A 21,215-nucleotide genomic window follows, 5' to 3' on the forward strand; every position below is an offset into this window, starting at 1 on the left:
TCGCCGGGCCAACCGCCTCCCAGCACGACAGGGGTGGGAGCCTTGGCATCCCCGGGGGGATGAGGAGGTGGGTGCGGAGGTTGAGGTAGGGGTGTGGACATTGAGGAGGAGGGTGTGGAGGTTGAGGAGGAAGAGGTGGGAGGGGGCAGGCATGGGAGGAGGGACAGTAGTTTGGGGGGAAGCAGGCACAGGACCGGCATGGGGCAGCATGTTCTGCAGCAGTGCCTACAGGTTATAGTTCATTACTTGGTCCTCTGCAAGCTGCTCCCAGAGGAGCTGCAGGTCCTCCAGCATCCAGGCCTGGATGGTGCGGTGCAGGGCTCGCAGGGCCGCCAGGTGCTGGTCCCAGTACTCCTGCTGCATGCTGGTGGAGGCCGCGGGTGCGGGAGCATGTCCCGGGTTGGGTGGTGCGCCCTGCACAAGCAGCTGGTGCAGCTGTAGAGAAAGAAGAGAAGTGGTCAGTTCTCCCTGGGGTCACAGTGGCTGATGACCAGCCCCCACCCCCATCCTCCTGCTGCAGAACATGTGAGGGCGACCATGCCCTGCACCGTCAGAGCTGCTATGCTTGCACAGAGGCCATGGTCAGGATGTCTGGCTCTCCCCAGGAATGGGAGCTGCCCCAAGACCACACCCATGCCCCTGTGCCATGTATAGTGTGGCCGGGGTGGAAGGGAGATGTCCCCTGCCTCTGTGTAGAAGGGAGAGCGTCCTGCTGGGTCCTACCCCGGGGTTGGGAGCGTGTCAGGTCTCTTCACACACACATGTGCCTATTGGGCCATGGCCCCTGGGTGTCACGCAGTTGGAGCCACCTGCCCCAGGGTGCTCTCACGTGCACAGGTGGCTCCGTGATCCATGGGACGCATGGCCCATACACGCGGTCCTTAGTCTCCCTCTCTGCCTCCCCCCCGGGTAGGGGACAGTGCTGATACTTACCTGGTATGGCCTCCCTGGACAACCCTGGTGCCAGGACAGCTGGCGGTGGCCCCTCTGGTGTGCCTGGGACAGGGTGCTCTGGTCCTGGCTTGCTGCCTCCTGGGCTGGCACAGACCACCCCACCCCCCAGGAGTTGATCGAGGGTGGGGAAGTAGCGGCAGGTGTCAGCCCCTGCTGCGGCACCACCACTGGTGGCCCTGGCATACGCCTGCTGCAGCTCTTTCACCTTCAGGTGCACCTGCTCTTGGGTGTGCCTTTGGCCTTTCCTGGCCCTGGTGGCCACTATGCAGCTGTAGACGGCCGCATTCCTCCACCTAGTGCGGAGATCATGGAAGTTGGGGGCCTCCCCCCAAACCTCAATGAGGTCCATAATCTAGTCCATGAGGGCGCGTGCCATCTATGGCCCCTGGCTGGGTGCTGGGGGACTGGGCAGGGGAGAGCTGGCTTCCACTGGCTGCCATCCTGTGGCCACTGGCTGAGGGTCTCAAGCTGCTGGCAGTCCTAGCCCTTGCAGGTGCCCAGTGGCCAGAGTCTGCTGCCCCTTTAAGGGCCCCAGGGCTGGGGGAGAGGAGAGGAGTTTTCGTGGTTTGGCCCAGAGTGGCCACCAGGGGGAACTGGGAAGGGCTGGAGGCCCCCTAATTCGAACTGTCTACACCGCTTATTTCGAATTGGGTATTATTCCTCATAGAATGAGGTTTACCAAATTTGAAAAAATGGCTCCTCTATTTTGAATTAAATTCTAAATAGAGGTTTGTATGTGTAGACGCTATTACAGTTAATTTGAAATAACGTTTGTTATTTTGAATTAATTCTGTAGTGTAGACATACCCTATGAGCCTAAGTGTGCATCTACACTGCAGGGCTTAACTCAAAATAAGCTATGCAAGTTGAGCTATGTCAATTGAATAGCTTATTTCAAAATAGGGAGCAGCTACACCGCACGTATTTTGAAATAGAGCGCTATCCTCTGACTTCCCTTACTCCTTGTACAATGAAGATTACAGGAATCGTAGTAAGAAGTCCTCCAGCTTGACAGTATTTTATCATTATTTCGAAGTAACTGCCTGCTGGATACATGCAGACTAAATTATTTTGGAATAGTGATAGTTCCGTCTCAATACTACTGGGGTATGTCTACACTACAGCGCTAATTCGAACAAACTTAGTTCGAATTAGTTAATTCGAACTAAGCTAATTCGAACTAACGGATCCAGGCTAAAAAACTAGTTCGAATTAGCGTTTTGCTAATTCGAACTAGCATGTCCACATTAAGTGGACCCTGAACCAGGCTTAAGGATGGCCGGAAGCAGTGCCGGCAGGGCATCAGATGAGGACTTAGAGCGTGGAGCTGCTGCCTCAGGCTAGCCGAGGGCTGTGCTTAAAGCGACCCAACCCCCACCCGGACAGACAGTTCTCAGGGGTGCCCCGCTTGCAAAGCAGTCCTGGCTTGGAGTGCCCGGAGTACCCACACTGGGCACATCACAGCACTCGGCCATCAGACTGGCTGCACTTGCCGCAGGCTGCCATCTGGGGAGAGGGGGCAATTGAGGGGCTGCAGGAGAGCTTCCACCCCAAAAGCCCGCAGAGCCAGCCCAGTCCTCCCCATCGGGGGCTCGTACCCCATTCCTCCCTCACCTCCTTCCACTTACCCTTCCCTAGCCCCTCTTCCTGATGTACAAAATAAAGGACAATTGTGTTCAAAAATAGAATGTCTTTATTGAACAAAACTGGGGGAGACTGGGAAAAGGAGGTGGGAGAGGGGAAGAGAGAGGGTGGGAGAGGGGAGAGCAACTACAATGAGGCGGGGTTTGGAACAGGTTCCATATGAAGAGAGGCTAAAGAGACTGGGACTTTTCAGCTTAGAAAAGAGATGGAGGGAGGATATGATAGAGGTCTATAAAAGCACGAGTGGGGTGGAGAGGGCGCATACAGAAAAGTTCTTCATTAGTTCCCTGTAACAGGGCAGCTGCCCTGTCCTGGCCCTTTAAGAGCCAAACCCCAGCCTGGAGCAGGCCCGGGGAGTTCAGCCCAGCTGGGCGGCGTTGGCCAATTAAGGCCCAGCTGGGGGCTATAAAAGGGAAGGGCTGGTTCAGCCAAGGCAGTGTGAGCCTGGCTGCTGAGGGAGCAGGACGCTCTGTGGAGTTAGGGCAGGGCGCTTGGACAGCCAACCGGCCGGCCTGCGGCAAGGCAGTGTGAGCCTGGCTGCTGAGGGAGCAGGACGCTCTCTGGAGCTAGGGCAGGGCTAGAGAGTCAAGCTGGGCTAGGGTGCTCGGACAGCCAACCGGCCAGCCTGCTAGGCCTGTGGCAAGGCAGTGTGAGCCTGGCTGCCGAGGGAGCAGGACGCTCTCTGGAGCTAGGGCAGGGCTAGAGAGTTAGGCTGGGCCAGGGTGCTCGGACAGCCAACCGGCCAGCCTGCTAGGCCTGTGGCAAAGCTGTGAGCCTGGCTGCCGAGGGAGCAGGACGCTCTCTGGAGCTAGGGCAGGGCTAGAGAGTTAGGCTTGGACAGCCAGCCGGCCAGCCTGCTAGGCCTGCGGCAAGGCCGTGAGCCTGGCTGCTGAGGGAGCAGGACGCTCTCTGGAGCTAGGGCAGGGCGCTCGGACAGCCAACCGGCCAGCCTGCTAGGCCTGTGGACAGGCCTGCTGGAGAGACACCAAACCCCTGGAAGGGGGGCTCAGAGCGAGTGACTTGGGCACTGCCGGAGGGCAGTGTGGCGAAGAGAGCAACGCGACTGGAAGATTCCAGAGGGGAAATGCCATGTGAGCGGAGGCCTGTGTGGGCGGAATGGACTGATGCCGCGGGACAGATGATGGACCCCCGCTACGGTGGTGAGTGACCCCCTCACATTCCCATAATAGAAGGACTAGAGGACACCAAAGGAAAGGAATGGGTAGCAGGCTTCAAACTAATAACAGAAAGGTCTTCTTCACAAAGCAAATAGTCAACCTGTGGAACTCCTTGCTGCAGGAGGCTGTGAAGGCTAGAACTAGAACAGAGTTTAAAGAGAAGTGAGATCAAGTCATGGAGGTTGGGTCCATGGAGTATTAGCCAGGGGGTAGAAGTGGTGTCCCTGCCCGAAGTTTGTGGAAGGCTGGAGAGGGATGGCACGAGACGAATGGCTTGGTCACTGTCTTTGGTCCATCCCCTCCAGGGTCCCTAGGGTTGGCCGCTGTCAGCAGACAGGCTATTGGGCTAGATGGACCTTTGGTCTGACCCAGTACGGCCATTCTAAGCTCAGGGCTCAGGGTCGGGGGGTCTCAGTGGACCACCTTGATTTTCATGCCAACCTGCTCCTGGGTGGCCAGGCTGGCAGCTATCCTGCCCTAGACGGCTGCTAGTATAGCGCCTATCAAAGTCCATTAGTTCGAATTAACTTTGTAGTGTAGTGTATAACTTTGCTGTGTATACGTCCCCTATCAGATTTATTAGGGCATAAGCTTTTGTGGGTAAGACCTACTTATTCAGTGGAAGGTACAGAAGCAGGAGTATATATAAGGAAGAAGTTGCTTGCATTAATGAAGCTAATCAAGTCAAGGTGGAAGTGAGTCGTTCCCAGCATTTGGACTGGCGATGTTGGCATTTTTTTCAAAACTGTCCTAAACCACACACATGCTGTGCGTGCTCCCTGAATATATGTATTCAGGGCCGGCCTTAAGCCAATTCAGCCGATTTGGCTGTATCAGGCTCCGCGTGTAAGGGGGCCCTGCGCCCTGCATCCGGAAGTTGTCTCCCTCGGCTTTGCTCGGCTCACCCCTGCCCTTACCAGCGCATGCTGCTGGCTGCTCCTGCCGTGCATGCCATTCGCAGGTGGGTGGGAAGATGTCTGGGCATCATGCCCGGGATTTTAAAATTGAAAAGTGCCACGCCACTGTCATGCATGCAGTTCATGGACTGGCCCCGCAAAAGGTAGGGGAGCAGGAGCGGGAGCAGAGGCAGAGGCAGGGGCAGGGGTTTGGATAGGGTGGGAGAGGAAGGGGCTTGTACGGAGGGGGAGGGAGAAGAAAGGGGAAGGCACCAAGAGGCAGGGTGGAGGTGAGACACGTGCCAGGGGACCAAGTACAGACAATGAGGAAAAGGGCAGGAAGGAAGGTGTCAGTGGGAGGGGGAACAGGGTGATGTGGGGATTGGAGAGGGGAAGGGCACTGGGGGCTAGAGGGGGAAGTGCTGGGAGAAGGCTTGAAAGAAGGGGTGGGCATGAGAAAGGTGGGGATGGAGCAAAGCATGTGTGAGGGCACAGAGGGGCAGGAGTGGGGGCAGAGGATGGTGAGGGGGTGGACATCAGGGAAAAAGAGGGCAAAGGGGGCAGGGGTAGTGAGGGAAGGGGGAGTACCAGGAGGGTGCAGGGCTAAGGGAGGGTATGTCTACACTACCACCCTAATTCGAACTAGGGTGGTAATGTAGGCATACCGCACTTGCAAATGAAGCCTGGGATTTGAATTTCCCGGGCTTCATTTGCATAAGCCGGCCAGCGCCATTTTTAAATGCAGGCTTGTTTGAACCCCATGCCGTGCGGCTACACGCGGCACGAGGTTCGAACAAGCCGGCATTTAAAAATGGCGCCGGCCGGCTTATGCAAATGAAGGCCAGGAAATTCAAATCCCAGGCTTCATTTGCAAGTGCGGTATGCCTACATTACCCCACTAGTTCGAACTAGGGTGGTAGTGTAGGCATACCCGGAAGGTGCAGGTGCCAGGGGATTCTGGGGATGAAGCAGAATGGCAGACACCTGCAGGGGAGGGACCAGCACCAGAGGAGAGAGGCAGGGCAAGTGTGTAGAGGGAGGTGTTAGGATAGGGGATGAGGAAGGGTAGCTCACATGATCAGAGTGGGACTACTGGAGGAGTGGGCACAGGGGGAAAGAAGGGCTGGTGGAGGGGGGCTGGTCGCAGAAAGGCTGAGGGCAGTGAGGAGGGCAGGAGTCAGGACAGCAGAGGAGGGTGAGGAGTTGGGGGGCAGCAGGCACCAGGGGAGCTGATGGAGCAAGGAGAGGAGACATGGCAGCAGAGAGAAAAGGGAAAGGTTTATAAAATATTTATTAATAACTTGGTATGCTGGCCACGGCCAGTTTGTTTGCGCCCCGCGGTGCAGTTTGGGTTTATGTGGGGATCAACACGTGGCCGGTGAGTGGGAGCCAAAACAAAAAAGTAGTCAGTGTAATGATCTTCTGTTGATGTGTTTTAGTAGTTAAATTCTTGGACTGTCATTGCTCATTAAAAGTGCTGTCACATGGGTAGAAATCGGGTAAATATTGCATTTTATTAATATCTGCAGAACTGACTTAAATGGGGCCTGTGTGTTGCGTAGTCTTGCCTTAATCTTTGTATTCATGCCTGTCAGTGTGAGAGAAGCTATTTGTGTATATTTGCTTGCATAGGCAACCACACTTATGTTGAGGCCCTCAGCATGTTCTGTAAGTATCAGTGTGGCCCCGGGGGCTTCCAAAGTTGAGTTGCCCTAGCTCATCCCTGACAGGTGTCTGTCTAACCTGGTCTAAAATATCTGCAATTTAAGCCCATTGCTTCTCATCCTAACCTCAGAGGCCAAGAAGAACATTTTTTCTTCCTCCTCCTTATGATACTTTTTTAGATACTTGAAAGCTGCTCTCATGTCCCTTTTCGGTCTTCTCTTTTCCAAGGTAAACAAGGCCAATTTCTTCAGCCTTGCCTCATATCTCATGTTCTCTAGACCTTTCATCATTTGTGTTGATCTTCTCTGGACTTTCTCCAGTTTCTCCACATTTCCTGAAATGTGATGCCGAGAACTGGACTGGATACTCCAACTGGAGCCTAATGTAGATGACTCATTCCCTGCCTAGGGCACATGAGACTGGGTGGGTTAATTTCCAATCCTCCTATTTATTCTTTTCCTAAGTTAGGAGGGCACAGTAGTTCTGATGGGGGTTGGAGAGGGGATGGAAGCCAGATCCAAGATCAATGAACCCTGGGAAGTGGGCCCATTGAAAGGAGACTGGTCCTTTGGATGACTTGGGGGTCAGCAGCAAGGGCCTGCTTTGGGAAGCCCCCTCTTTGGAGGTGAATATGGCAGCATTGAGACACCACCCAGAAGCAGGCACCACAGACACTAACTGCAGATTCATGGGATGGCTCTCTCAGATCTTGCACATGCATAAGATGATAGATCTGCAGGAGGGGGGGCAGTGCCGTAGTGAGGGGGCCAGAGGGGTCAGTTGCCCTTGGGAGAAAAATAATATAAAATTTAGTTAAAAATAGATATCACACATTTTTAAAAGGAATAACATATCTTCTGCTTTTTGTCTCTTTAGGCCCCTAGTTAAAATTTTCAAAAGCACTTGAGTGTCTAAGTCATTTTTAAAAATTGGACTTGGAAATCTAAGCTCAGATTTTCAAAGGTAATTAAGCTCCTAAATGGACAGTTGCCAACTCGGATCTTCAAAGATACCTATCTGATCTTTACACACCTTTGGAAAATCTGGTCCCAAGTGTCCTAGTCAATTCTGAACGCAATTCCTTCAGGCTTTTTTAATATGAACATTTATCTACACTAATTCCCCTCCTTTCTCTTTCACTATCCAATAAATGCATGGATCAAAATTATAGGTGCTTTGTGAATATGCTGACTTGAGAGTGGAAAGATTTCATATTGTCATGTATGATTCCTGGTAACCCATCTCAAACATGAAAAACTAGGTTGATACCTGTTCATATCAGGAGCTGTTGAATTTAGTTCACCATTTGCAGTATCTCATTAGGATGTTTAGTAGAGAAGTTGTTGTTGTTTTTTATTTATACTGCGGGCAAAGCATGGGCTCACAAGAATTCTTCCATTGTCTTGCCATGAGTTTCAAAACATTTGGTGTTTTTCTAAAGGCACAAAGTCAATTGATTATGTAGGAATCTCAGCTTTCATTTAAAAAAAAAGTTCTCTATACTTCTGGGCCTTATAGCTAAGGAGGAAAACTTTAAAACATGAACCCTAAATACTCAAACAAAAGGCCAATAAAAATCCAACATGTTATTTTTAAAAAATCTTATGATTTGTAGACCATTCTCATAACTTTGTGTAGGCGTTCCTTATGATTTATGGGTTGGCAATACTGCTCTTTCATTGGTGAATTTAGAGAGGTCTCTCCCTTCAGTTTCCCTTTCCACCTTCCTTTTTTGTCACAGGTCATCAGAGAATCATAGAGCCAATGGAGAGGAGGGTGAGTCCATGACTCTGGTTAATGACTGGTCAGGGTGGGTGACTATTATCAGCCAGTGGTCTGAATGAGCTATCTACTGCCATCTGTTAATCAACTGTAGGAAAATGCTTCACGAGCAGACCTTATTTATATAGACAACTTACTTTGCCACAGATCAGTAGACACACTTGCTGTGTCAAGGTGATCAATTTTGGCTCTTTTGGGTTGAAATTTACTTAAGACTTGGAGCTGGGAGAATGAAATGTTGATATCCATATTGTAGGATTAAAAGACCTGAACTTAATATGACCTGGCTTAGGGTTTACCATAACTTGAACGCTAAGCAGAGGATAGTGAGTCACATCTAACTGAAAGTCAGAAGATAGAAACAGGTTTTATTTCTGGTGGTGTAGAGTCTATTTGGGAGTCCTCAATTATATCTGACACTTTCCATCCAGGCTGTGTCTAGACTGGCCAGTTTTTCCAGAAAATCAGCCACTTTTCTGGAAAAACTTGCCAGCTGTCTACACTGGCCACTTGAATTTCCGCAAAAGCACTGATGATCTCATGTAAGGTTGTCAGTGTTCTTGCGGAAATACTATGCTGCTCCCGTTCGGGCAAAAGTCCTTTTCCACAAAACTTTTGTGCAAAAGGGCCAGTGCAGACAGCCCAGATTTGTTTTCCACAAAAAAGCCCCAATCGCGAAAATGGCGATCAGGGCTTTTTTGCGGAAAAGTGCGTCTAGATTGGCACGGCTGCTTTTCCGCAAAAAGTGCTTTTGCGGAAAAGCGTCCATGCCAATCTAGACGCTCTTTTCCGCAAATGCTTTTAATGGAAAACTTTTTCGTTAAAAGCATTTCCATATAATCTTGCCAGTCTAGACATAGAGCCCCAGGCTACGTCTACACTGGCCCCTTTTCCGAAAGGGGCATGTTAATTTCACAGGTCGTAATAGGGGAAAAAAGCCCTTTTCTGGAGGATTGGGGCCAGTGTAGATGCTCTTTTCCGGCTTTTCTAAACGCCGGAAAAAAGTGGCGGACATATTTATTTAAATGCCGCGGGGGATATTTAAATCCCCCGCTGATTTCCCTATTACGACCTGTGAAATTAACATGCCCCTTTCAGAAAAGGGGCCAGTGTAGACGTAGCCCCAGTGTTTAAAGGCAGAACTGACTAGAATCAATTGAGAGTCCTTGTCTTGTCTCAGTGATTGCTTGAGCAAAAATCATTGATAAAATCTTGTGTAGACTGACCTTGGACTCAATGTGCAGGCAATATGTGTTGAAGGGCAGTGCAAAGGAGGCAATGGTGGTGAGGTACCATATTACCTAGTGAAAAACGGGTGCTGAAATCACTAAGGACTGGAATTTGACCATGGAACTGACACTTTCTTAACAAAGACTCCATTTTTGCTATTTAAAAAGTAAATCAATGTAACAGAAAACTGCAACGCTCTCTGGTAACTTTTTAAAAATCAAACTTTAAACTTTATGGAAAACATTGGATAGTTTGCAATTGAAAATATTTGACCTACATTTAAGGCAACTGATTTAATTTTGTGTAAAATTTTGCATAATAAAGGATGGCAGTTTTTAAAATATACATTTTGATCAGATCTACAGATGTGATATTTGTGTCTAGTTGTGGGTTTTTTCCCTCAACAAAAAATCCTGGGTGGGGGAGGTGGGGGGGCCCCGCCAAAATGGATCAAATTGGGCCCCGAACTTCCTAAAGCCGGCCCTGTATGTATTCAACAAGTGCAGGGAAAGAATTGAAAAATGGGGTTGTCCACATCTCTCACACATTTCCTTCTCTCCCAAATACTTGGTTTTGAGTTAAGCCAATACAGTTACACTACATCTTTTCTAGTAACTGTATCTGTAAGACTATGCTAATCATTTCTACCTTGATTACAGATGGCACAGAGAGCTTTGCTTGCATATCTGTTTCACATCTGAGAACTAAAAGCAGCTTAGTTGAACTAATCTACTTATGTAACACTGGGCAAAGGAAAAAGAGCTTAGCTATAAAAACCTAAGGCAGACTTAGTCATTCATCACACTAGCAAATGCCACCTCCTACCCCTGCATACCTTCATGTATATCCAATGATAACTATCTTCCTTGCAGTCTGTCTCGCTGGCCTGTTGCTTCGCTCATTCGTTACCCTTAGGCATGCCCTTTAGAGTTTTCTGGAACTGTTTGTCTAATGTTGCTATGAAGAAAAAAGAGATGGAGCTGCACAGTATATCATAGCTTCCTACTGTCTTATATGGATACACAGCCTTCATCTGAATAGAGTTCAATAGCTCACTCTGCGGTCAGCCATTCTGCTACCTACTGGGAAATAGTTCTCTAGGTTCACAGCCTGCTATTAGTCAAGTCTTCTCTTTTAATCCAGTGGGGACAGTTGAAATACTGCTCCTTGTGAGTCTTGCAGAGGATGCTCAGTCTGTGAACTTGTGAGGAAGTTGGGGAAATCTGCATTACAATAGCATGTTCCTTCTGCTGAGGGACCTGTGAGAGCTACTGAGCATACTACACTTCTCAGTTGACTCCCCTCAAGCCTTTTGATGCCTAAGGTTGGATCACATGTTCTGATTTCAACACATCTTGCTGTTCTTGAGTTTCATTTTTAATCTCGTTATCACACTAAACTAAAAATCAGGAAACGGCTGTCCCATTTGAGTGCTTCCATGTTTTGTGGGTTTGATTGGTAGGACCCAGCTGCTTGCAGAGATGATTTATCTGCACCAGGAGCTTGATAGTGGACGGATGACAATGGTTTGTGCAGCCCATGGTTTGGGGCAGTTCATGACAGCTCCCTGCATAAGACCTTTTCAAGGCTGTAACTTCTACCTATGAAGGCCCAGCAGGCCAGATAGAAAAGAAACCTAGTTCTACTTGCTCAGCTCTGTATAGCTGCATGCAAATGACTGAGCAGAGTATCTTTATGCCCACGTTTTCACACTGCTTCTACTTTTGCACCTGTACTTTGACTTTTCTATTCAATTATACAAAACTACTACAACTTTGGCATTAACATAACTGTCTTTGGATATCTGGCTTCTTGGCCATGAAGTTATTGCTCTACTAGGAATCCGACTCTTCTTCTGTACAGGCTCTTATCAGCACTGGGAATTGATACTCTGTGACAACATATGTTAACTGAGTGTAACTAGAGATTGCCATATTTAATTGTGTGTGGGTTAGTTGCAATTAACTTAGGACCAGGTCTTTTGAGGCAACAAAAGTCCTCCCAAAGGACTGACTGATTCCCCACGTCTGTCTTAAACCGGGTGTCACAGCAAGGTGAGAGAGAAGCTAGAGCCAGGATGTGACTGTGTGAATTCTTTGCACATTTTTACCACATGTAAGCTTGGCATTGTCACCTTTCCTTCTTAGCCATATTGATTTGAGGGTGCTGAGCAGCTTCTTTCAGAAGTGGCTCATATGCTCTTTCAATGCAATCCCTGCAGCATATACCTTCCAAGTGACATTCAGTCACTGGCTGTGTCTAGACTGGCAAGTTTTTCCACAAAAGTGGCTGCTTTTGCGGAAAAACTTGCCAGCTGTCTACACTGGCCGCTTGAATTTCCACAAGAACACTGACTTCCTACTGTCTGAAATCAGTGCTTCTTGCGGAAATACTATGCTGCTCCCATTTGGGCAGAAGTCCCTTTTGCGCAAAAGGGCCAGTGTAGACAGCCCAGATTTGTTTTCCGCAAAAAAGCCCCGATCGTGAAAATGGCAATCAGGGCTTTTTTGCGCAAAAGCACGTCTAGATTGGCATGGACGCTTTTCTGCAAAAAGTGCTTTTGTGGAAAAGCATCCGTGCCAAACTAGACGCTTTTTTCCGCAAATGCTTTTAACAGAAAACTTTTCCGTTAAAAGCATTTGCGGAAAATCATGCCAGTCTAGACATAGCCCTTAAGTTTAATAAAAATCAGTATCAAATGTTACCTCCCCAAAACTCCTAAATAGCACTAGAGACAAGGAATTACTATTAGTGGATGTATCATCCACACAAAGGCTGTGTCTAGAGGCATGTAGATTAGACACATAGGCAAAATCAAATGAAGCCGCGATTTAAATGATCGCGGCTTCATTTACATTTACATGGCTGCTGTGCTGAGCCGACAAATAGCTGATCAGCTGTTTGTCTGCTCAGCAAGCTAGTCTGGACGCTCCCCTGCCGACATCAAAGCCCTTTGTCGGCAGCCCCGTTATTCCTCGTGGGATGAGCTTTACCAGGAGCCATGTAGTTTAGACGTACCCTAAAAGTCCACTGAACAAATAATCAAGCAATATAACTTGGCATATGACCTGTGAAGTTTAAATTGTATTAGCATTCACTCTGGTGCATGTCTTTCCTGGCAATATTAATGAGTTTTTATGGACCAAGGGATTTGATATCCCTGCACTACTGCATTTGGTATTTGAGTTCTTGATCTTGAAACCTGAATGCCACATAAAATAACTACTGGGAACCATTTGTAAAGATTCACAGCTATTACCCTGTTGGCGAAGGAGTTTAAAGGGAAAGAGTCCACTAATGATGCTCCTAGCAGGTTTACATTGTATAAGGAAGGCTTGCAGAGAGCAGTTATCAGATGCATAAAAAACTTCAGTGCCCAACTCCCATTGAAAGCTTAATTATCCTTTGTGCCTTTGAAAAATATCCCTTATTATTTAACTGAGTAGAAGTGTAATTGGAAGGAGCTGCCCATGGGAAAGACTTGCATGCAGAGGTTGTGAGAGTCCAAGCTCAAAAGATAAATAGTATTTATACAGTGATTCTATCTTTACAAACATTTACTAGTTAACCTCTCAGCCCCCTGGGGAGGTAAATATGTAAGTGCTGGGATTTGCTAGTATCATCTCTATTATACACATGGAGGCAGAAATCTGAAATGGCTAGTGTCTGAGACAGGACTGGAATGCACAAATATCTGGTTCTTACTTCTGTCCTCAGCCTGACCATGCTCACACAAATAGGGGCCTAATTTTCTGCAGCCTTGCAGAAGATCTTGGAGGAGAGTTGGAGCTGTTTAGTGGTTAGAGATTTAGAATATATTTGTAACATACCAGATGTACACCCTAAATTTCAAAATTAAAAGACTACAAAAGAGGGCATCAGTCTAACCTGTGCAGAAGTGTGGTGAGTTTGAGGTGAGTGTCAATGTTTCTTCCAATCTTTTGTGTCCATGTGCATTTTTCCCATCCATGCATGGAATATGCGCATCAAAGCATGTGTGAATGTGCACCACCAATAGAAACAAACCCTACTTGTAGGCACTCTGCTAATCAGCTGTGCAGTATATGAATTTCTCCTTAGCAGATGAACAAGTGCACATCTTACAAGGAACACTGGTGCGAGTCTAGTGCAGAGGTTGAAGAGGATTTAGCTAAGTCTTCCTTAGAGCTACAATGAGCTCTAAAATCAACTTTGTTTCTCAGCTGCCATAAATTTCCTAGATGCTGGAGGATCCATCCCCTTACTTATATATAGGGAGGTCTCACCAGTGAAGGTAGAAGGCAAGCACTTTTCTGTAGTATTCAAGTATTTCATGGATATAACATTTTCCTCATTCTGTCTATGGTCTTCACACCCCTCAGGCTGATGTGTGTCCTCACACATGATGTGGTCAACGCACAGGAACTGAAACAAAGATACTCCAAACTATCATAGTCATAGGGCCTATGACCCCTCATCATAAAGAGTACTAGACTCCCTTTGTGATCTTGGGTAAGTCAGTTTAACTTATGCCTCAGAAGCCTCAATGAGGATGATGAAAATATTTTACCACATTAGGTTGTGATGCTTAGTGGTTTATAAACGGCTACTGAGTAGTTTATGATCCTGAATTCCCTTCTGTGTGGAGAAGAGGCAGAGAAGGTGCGTTTGTATAGTTCAAAATAGACATATTTTTGTGGGAATGAGAGCTCTATTTATTTCACAAGGAAATTAACTCAAATACTGTCTGCATCCACATACAGTTGTGGTTTGAAGACCTAAACAACTAAAGTGTTACTGTGAAGTATATTACAAAAATCCTTTTTTAACAGTAACCATGTTATGCAGTTGCTGTTATTTAAAGTGTCGCTATCTACCACTATAGGGCTGTGTCTACACTGGCACCCTTTTCCGTAAAAGGGATGCTAATGAGACCAGTCGGAATTGCAAATGCTGCGAGGGATTTAAATATCCCCTGCAGCATTTGCATGAACATGGCTGCCGCTTTTTTCTGGCTCGGGGTTTTGCCGGAGAAAAGCGCCTGTCTAGACGGGATCTTGCGGAAAATAAACCCTTTTCCGGAAGATCCCTTTCAAGTAGGAATAAGGGATCTTCCAGAAAAGGGTTTATTTTCCGCAAGATCCTGTCTAGACTGGCGCTTTTCTCCAGCAAAACCCAGAGCCAGAAAAAAGCGGCAGCCATGTTCATGCAAATGCCACAGGGGATAGTTAAATCCCCCGCGGCATTTGCAATTCCGAAGTGTCTCATTAGCATCCCTTTTACGGAAAAGGGTGCCAGTGTCGACACAGCCTACGGGTATGTCTACAATTCCATCCTAGTTGGAACTAATGTAGGCATTTGAACTTGCAAATGAAGGCGGGATAATGGTAGTTTGAATTAGGAGCTTTAATTTGAACTACCTAGTCCGGGCCCCATGTAGCTGTGGGCAGGTAGTTCGAACTACGGGCATTTAAAAATGGTGCCCGCCCAGGAACATGCAAATGAAGCCTGAGATATTTAAATCCCGGGCTTCATTTGAAAGTTTGAATGCCTACATTAGCCACCCTAGTTCGAACTAGGGTGGCAGTGTAGACATACCTTAAGGTGGTACCTGTTGGTAAGTGTTGTTTAACCTGGCCCCAGTTGTGGATACTGACCACTTTTAAAAAAGCTGGCCTTTAGATCTGGCAGACTGTCAGATTTAATCATTTAAAGTGGTGTTTGTTAGTTAACAAACAAGCTGTAAAAAAATAAAGCAAATACAGCAGTTTATGTTCAACATACGTGAGATTTTATTTTCATCATGATTAAGACTGGAATTGTTTAATGATATTAGGGTCCCTATTTAACAAGAAAATTTAGAAGGTAATCTGCTCAAAGATGTGGGTGTGTGCATATGCACACACCCACACGCACACACCTACCCATTTATTAGCAGATACTCGCCATAATATTAGTGTGATGTGGAGCATCAAACAGGATGTATAGTAATTTTTTTCCCATTACAGACAGCAGTGAAGTTCCTTTGAAATATTTTCAGTGCCTGAGCTGTAAAACAAATCTCACAAAATCAGCTTGCTAGAAAGGATTGTAAGTAAGCCCCATTCTCATTCACCCTAACCCTTTGCTCACAAAGCTGTTGTAAGGCTGTGTTTGAGCTATTGCTGAGCTCCTAATGCCTGTTGCATTTAATTCCAACATTCAGCATGTTAATACCTAGCATTCACTACACCGCACACACACCCTATGCCTCCATTTGCTAACTCGCTGCTTTTCTAAGAATTCTGGTTAGCCTGGAATATGAACATTAAACCAACTTTTTTTTCTCTACACTGGCATGAATATCTGGAAGTGCTTAAAACAGAATAGTTTTCATTATAAGTATTTCCGGAAAAAGAGCATCTACATTGGCAGGCTGCTTTTCCAGAAAATCCCTTTTTCCGGAAAAGCATCTGTGGCCAATGTAGACGCGCTTTTCCGGAAAAGACTACTGGGTTGTCTACACTGGCCCTTTTCCGGAACAGTGTTCCGGAATAAGGACTTATGCCCGAGCGGGAGCAGAATAGCTTTTCTGGAATAGTGGCTGATTTTGTACAGTAGAGCATCGTTGCTTTTCCGGAAATTCAAGGGCCAGTGTAGACAGCTTGCAGCTTATTCCAGAAAAGCGGCTGATTTTCCGGAATAAGTGGCCCAGTGTAGACACAGCCTAAGAATTGCATGTTATTACAACAGTGAAGCAAGTGACCACCTTGCCTCTTTTGGTTCAGACCCTTCTCTGTACCCCTGCTAGACTTTTCAGAGCAAAACCCTGAGAACTTGAAATTACAGGTGAATCTTCAAAAAAAAATAGGTGTTTTAAACTGCACCTTTGCTAGCTGAGGGCTTGACTATGAGTATGATTAGGAGAAAAGTATCTGGGGAAAAATAGAGTAAAACATTTTTATATGCTGTTTAGCCTAGGAGCTAGATTAGATGCCTGTCTTGAACACAGAGATGTGTGTGCAGATATAGTGGTGAATGGGGTTTTGTCTGTGCATATGACACATGTTTAGAGCTCAAACTATTCCTGTACTCTATTTGTATCTTTGCAAATGTGAATCACATTCTGCCTCTCAGATCTAGTTCCCTCACTAGTTTCCTACAGGTGCTGTACACTGTCATTCTCATCATATGGCAAATAGCACACTGCTAGCTGAACAATATGGTCGATACAGTTATCCTAGAGGTAACAAACACCACCTGGAGACTTCTAGATCACTCAGCCTAACATTGATACCTGGAAAGATACTGGAAACAAACTATGAAACCATTTGTAAGCCTTGGAGGATAATAGGTTTGTAAGGAATAGCCAGCATAGATTTGTCAAGAATAAATCCTGCCAAGTGCTGGCAACAGACTTCGCTGGGCCCTGGGCAATGTGCGTGTGAGGGTGGGGTTTGGCTCCAGGTCCCCTGGAAGAAATGAAGCCTCAGTGCAGCAGGGGTAAGGCTAGAGGCAGCCAGCCCTCAGTACTGCCCCAAATGTGCTGCACCTCCCGAAGCCAGGGTGCAGCACTGCAGGGCTCCAGCAGTGTTAAAGGGCCCAGGGTTCCCGCCACCATGGCTGCTGCAGTAGCAGCAGCCTGAAGCCCTGGGCCCTTTTAAATGGCCCAGCCCTGGGACAGCTGCCCCCAATAGCCCCGCGTTGGCAGGCCTGATCACACCAGACCAACCTCTTTTCCTTCTATAACAGAATTACCGGTCTAGTGGTTGAGGCGCAGCAGTGGACAAGATTTGATTTTAGTAAGGCTTTTGCTCCAATCCCACATTCTCGCATGCAGTGCATAAGCTGGGTGCACAAGCACAACCGGTTGAAATATCAAACTCATAGATGAGTTATCATAGTTCACTGTCTAGCAGGGAGGGCATATTGAGTAGGATCCTGCTAACAAGGGGTTAGTCCTGGTCATTATTCTCACGCGTGGCTTTGATAATGGAGAGGCGAGTATGCTTAAAAAAATACAGTGACACCAACCCTGGGAGGGCTTACAGTGGCACTGGAACCATTAATAGGATGCAGGTGCTGAATTAAACTCTGCCCTACTTCCCCCCCCCCCCCCCCCCAGACTTGTTCATGCCCATCCACCAATTGCCATCTCTCCTGGACCAGACTGACCAGATGCCATTCACAGCAATGATGTGAGGTTCATAGGGCCTGGGAGAGTTGGCAGCCCTTGTCCCTTTCTGCCCCCAGGCTGGCACCATGGCTCGAGGCAACTGCTAAGTCCTAGGCTAAGGCCAGGAGCAAAGCCCCAAGCCGATGGTGGGATCCCAGACAGCAGTGGAGTCTCCAGGGCCAGTGGACTGCAGAGCCCATGGGGATGGGGCCAGCAGGCAACAGAACCCTGAGAGCCGGCGCAGTCCATGAGGGCAGCAGGTAGCAGTGGGGCAGTGGTAACCCAGTACTGGTGACAACAACAGCAGGACCAGCCCCCAGGAATGTGGAAACTGGGTGCAATACCTGGAGGTGCTGCAGCACCCCACCCCACACTCCTACTTCCTGAACCTGTGTGGACTTCTGTTGCTTAATTCCAAAAGAAACTTGTTTTTTCTTGGATTGATCTGTGACTTCTGATCTCCCCTGCTTACGTACCAGTCATCTGTTAATACACCTTGGAATGGTATTAGCCTTTCTTTGCCACTACACCATGCTGTTGAATCATACGCAATTTATCTTTCACTTTTACAGCAATATTGCCAGCCGTTGGTCCCATTTTGTAGCTGGGCATTTGATTTTTTTTTTTTTTTTTTTTTCCTGCCTAAGGGCCATACTTGGCCCTTGTCTTTCCAGAATTTCATTTTCCTGAATTCAACTCTGTAATGGGTCAAGGGCCTTTTGAGTACCAATCCTGTCCTCCAGTACTATGAAGCCCTCTCAGGGACAGGATGTCAGGATGGGTATGTGTGGGGGGAGGTATTGCAGTACCTCCAGGTTTTGCTCCCAGCTCCCACACTCCTGGGGGCCAGCCCTGCCGTTGGCTTCCCCAGCCCTAAGTTCCTGCTGGCCCCGCTGGCTTCACTGCTACCCACTGACTTCTTGAGCTCTGTCAGCCCTCAGGGTTTGTTGCCCACTGACCCCATCCCCCAAGAGGCTCTGCAGCCCATTGGCCCTGAAGTCCAGGCCACTGACCCTGGAGACTCTGTGGCCGCCTGGGGTTCTGCTATCAGCCCAAGGCTTTGCTCCTGGACTTAGCCTGGGACTCAGCAGTTACCTCAAGTGGTGGCTCCTGCCTGGGGACACTGAGGGGCTAGGGTTGCCAACTCTTCCAGATCCTACTGACTGTACATCATTGCCACAGTGTCTGGTCCAGGAGAGCTGGCAGCAGTTGGATGGATATGAACAAGTCTAATAGGGTGGGGTTTGTGTATGGGGGGGGGTAACTCTGCACCCCCACAATTGTTCCAGTGCCACTGAAGCTATGTACAATACACTAGGAGCAACTGAAATTGATTAAAGGTCTAGAGAACATGATAGGGAAGGCTGAAAGAATTGGGTTTGTTTAGTTTGGAAAAGAGAAGATTGAAGGGGGAGATGATAGCAGTTTTCAGGTTTCTAAAAGGGTGTTATAAGGAGAAGGGAGAAAACTTGTTCATGTTGGCGTCTAAGGATAGAACAAGATGCAATGGGCTTAAACTGCAGCAAGGGAGGTTTAGGTTGGACATTAGGGAAAAGTTCCTAACTCTCAGAGGGTATGTCTACACTACCCCGCTAGTTCGAACTAGCGGGGTAGTGTAGACATACCCAGAGTGGTTAAACACTGGAATAAATTGCCCAGGGAGGTTGTGGAATCCCCATCTCTGGAGATATTTAAGAGTAGGTTAGATAAATGTCTATCAGAGATGGTCTAGACAGCATTTGGTCCTGCCGTGAGGGCAGGGGACTGGACTCAATGACCTCTCGAGGTCCCTTCCAGTCCTAGTATTCTATGATTCTATTACTGACTACATAGAACTGAAATATGTACTATTAGACTGAAAATAAAACTAATCAGCTTTGTGGGAAAGACTTAAGGAGATGAGTATCATCAGGACCCTTTTCTCTGCCAAAGAAAGCCAGAAACTGCTCTCCCCTTGCTCTCATCATGTTAGCTGGGTGGCAATGAGCTATTTACCCACAGATAGCTCATGTTTGTTTTTTATTTTAAAATTATTTAAATTCAACTTGCAGTGATCATGATACAATTCAAATTACCATTGGGTTTAATGGTGCACAACAAACTGAAATCTATTTGATAAAATCCTTAATTTGTCATAATACCTGGCTTTTTTTATAATCGATATGAACTGGAATGCAAAGGCCTAAGAACTGATATCAGAGATTCTAAAGTAGAAACCAAAAATATATCAAGATGAATACAGTAATTAGTTACCTAACAACAAAAGACGAAGAAATGTAGCCAAAATGTTTGGTAAATGAACCCTTGTCATTTCTCCAGGCAAATATTTAACACTGAGAATAGCACACATGAACTGTTGTAATGTATAAAATAGTTTATTACTGTAATAAATAAAATTAAACTTTTTTTACAAATAGTATCTGTGCTTGTTTAAAAATGTTGATAAGGGAATATTAATGTAGGTGAATGCAACTGTATCTGAACATACCAAAACAGGAGATACACAGTATATCTACTGGCAGCTTCTCTGCTGACCACAAAAATAGTATCTACCCATTCTTTTTTTTTTAATTCATGCTTGACTCAACAAAGTGACAAATGTGAAGGAAAAGAAACAAGAGGGTATTGAGTAGGTTTCTGAGGAGATGAAAACAAGTGAAATACATTTAAAAGCGCCAGAGCAACTGCATAACTGCATAACAATTAAGTGTCCATGCAGTGGTGGCTAAATATTTAAACGCAGACAGATTTCCATCAAATGTACAGATATTAATTCTATGTAGTTCAGTAGTATAGCACATTCATTAGGAAAAAGTCATCTTTCTTTATATAGCAGTTAATCCTGATACAAGATTATTGAATTGCCCAGCTATAGCTAAAGTGATTCTTTCCCTAATTTAGTGATGTATTCAGTGGGAATAAGACCAAAAAAAACAAAACAAAAAACCTCACCAGTTTTTAGAACAATTTCATGAAAACCCCAAGCAACTTCATTAACACTGGGCATTTAAATCCAGTTACAGAGATGCTCTGGGATTACACATCAAATATGTTTACACCACACTCATCAGATTGAAACAAATAACAGCTGCAAGTAAAGTCACATCAGTTTTATTTAACCATAAAATAAATAAAACACTCCCCAATATGAACACTTCAGCGATAGGATTTGTCAGCTCCCTGATATATAAAAGTGATTAGACAATGTTTTGTTTGGGGGAAAGGGCTGCTGGAGTAATTTATTTACTAAGAAGGCAATAAGTAATTACCTACAAGAGACTTCCATTAGACTTAAAAAGCTAATCAAAGTGCTTTATATTTAGACAACACTGTAAACACTACAGAACTGAATCACAGTTGAACTCACTTATGAAGGGTCTTAAGGCCAAGTGTTGAATGCTTTATTGCAAGAAGCTTTATTTTTAATTAATTGAATCAATGTTCACCACAAAAATGTGGGCCAGAACAAGAATACAGAAAACCTCAGTATTTACTGTACCTCACATTGAATTTGTGGGACTTTCTTTGAGATGTGTCTTCATTACTCAGAAGTGCAGATGAAATACAGACTTTATTGCCTATACACTCACAGGAGAGAGCCTTTGGTGGGCCTTGGAATTTGTGACTTTGGCTTCCTCTGTGTCAAAGTCACAAATTCCGAGGCCAACATGGCAAGTGCATTTCTACCCCTAGTGCTAAGATAAGAAAACAAGTGCAGTGACAAGAAATGTT

Source organism: Pelodiscus sinensis, chromosome 3, assembly GCF_052426305.1.
Source record: "Pelodiscus sinensis isolate ZL-2025 chromosome 3, ASM5242630v1, whole genome shotgun sequence".
NCBI classification, from domain to species: Eukaryota; Metazoa; Chordata; order Testudines; family Trionychidae; genus Pelodiscus; species Pelodiscus sinensis.